Source organism: Otolemur garnettii, unplaced genomic scaffold, assembly GCF_000181295.1.
Source record: "Otolemur garnettii isolate 467f Iridium unplaced genomic scaffold, OtoGar3 scaffold00038, whole genome shotgun sequence".
In the NCBI taxonomy this organism is placed as follows: Eukaryota; Metazoa; Chordata; class Mammalia; order Primates; family Galagidae; genus Otolemur; species Otolemur garnettii.
In genome coordinates, this window is record NW_003852433.1 from 15,203,458 (window position 1) to 15,204,879 (window position 1,422).

The 1,422-nt window shown below is 41.9% G+C and overlaps 1 protein-coding gene across 2 annotated transcripts in view; it reads right to left on the bottom strand.

Moving 5' to 3' along the window:
* Positions 1–1,422, bottom strand: part of PTPN11 (protein tyrosine phosphatase, non-receptor type 11) — a 101,913-nt gene that overhangs the window by 16,390 nt on the left and 84,101 nt on the right. The window lies entirely within an intron of this gene.

A 1,422-nucleotide genomic window follows, 5' to 3' on the forward strand; every position in this document is an offset into this window, starting at 1 on the left:
CCACCTTAGGTGTATGTGGCTGGCGCCTTAGCCGCTTGAGCCACAGGCGCCGAGCCAACCTACACATTTTTAAAAATGCACAGGTCCACATACCAAACAGTAGCTAATACACTTATTAGTATAGCACTGACACCAGAAGTAATGGCAAATGTATGGCCATAAGCACTCCTGGGGTTAGATTACCAAGGACACTCACTTTCTATATTCTCTAACGTTTAAATTATTATTATTGTATTTTGAGGGATGGCGCCTGTGGCTCAAAAGGGTAGGGCACCTGTCCCATATGCTGAAGGTGGTGGGTTCAAACCCAGCCGTGGCAAAAAAAAAAAAAAAAAAAATTATTATTATTGTATTTTGAGACAGAGGCACAAGCTGTCACCCTGTGTATAGTGCCACAGAATCACAGCTCACAGCAACCTCCAACTCCTGGGCTTAAGTGATTCTCTTCCCTCAGCCTCCCAAGTAGCTGGGACTACAGGTGCCCACCACAATGCTTAGCTATTTTTTTTTTATTGTAGTTATCATTGTTGTTTGGCAGGCCTGGGCTGGGTTCAAACCCACCAGCTCTGGTATATGTGGCTGGCGACTCAGCCACTTGAGCTACAGGCGCCGAGCCTAACATTTAAATTATTAAGGAGCATGTTTTGCTTTTGTCTCCTACCTGCTCGCCCCAAAGAGGCAGCAATAAAGAATTTTTCTAAGCAGTTCCTAAATCCAACTTACAACCTCCGAGTTGAGGTCAGAGAGACCCTATGGTGATGAGAAGATGTGAAGTGCTACAAAAGCTATGGAAGGAGTATCCCTAAATTCTCTAAAACAACGATAAAAACCAAAGTCTCTAAGTGAAATAAAGAGAGCAGGATTATGTCGTGTGCTTCAAGATATCCCTGAACGTTTTCCAACTTGCAGCAACTGTGCTGTCTTCTCTTTGTATTTATTAGGAGTCCTTCTTCCTTCTCTTTGGGCAACTGTTTGCTTAAGCTATTTCTGGCCCAAACTGGAGGATAATGGAAGATGTATATTCAAAATAACTTACAGTAACATCTAAATACTTCACAGCACCTAGAATAATATACATTTAGATTTAAGGCACTAACATTTAAAACTTGTAGCTTGTTCATTATTTTACCTTCCAGTTCTATATGTAGACTGTTTCTGAAGGTGTTTTTGAACAACGAAACAAAAACACTGTGTGAGCTAAAATCCTCCTAAACTAATTGGCAGGGACCTTATGTTGGCTAACCAAACTCTGATAATGTAGCTGCTATACTGGTAGGCTAAAAATCTTTCAAATAGGTGGCAGGTCCCATTTTGAAAAGAGCTTTAGTTCCGATTTTGAGAAGCTGAGTTCTCCGGAAGGCAAACGTCACTGATGTTTAGACACTAACCCCCTGCTTGAAGCACAGCAGTGGGGTTGAGAGG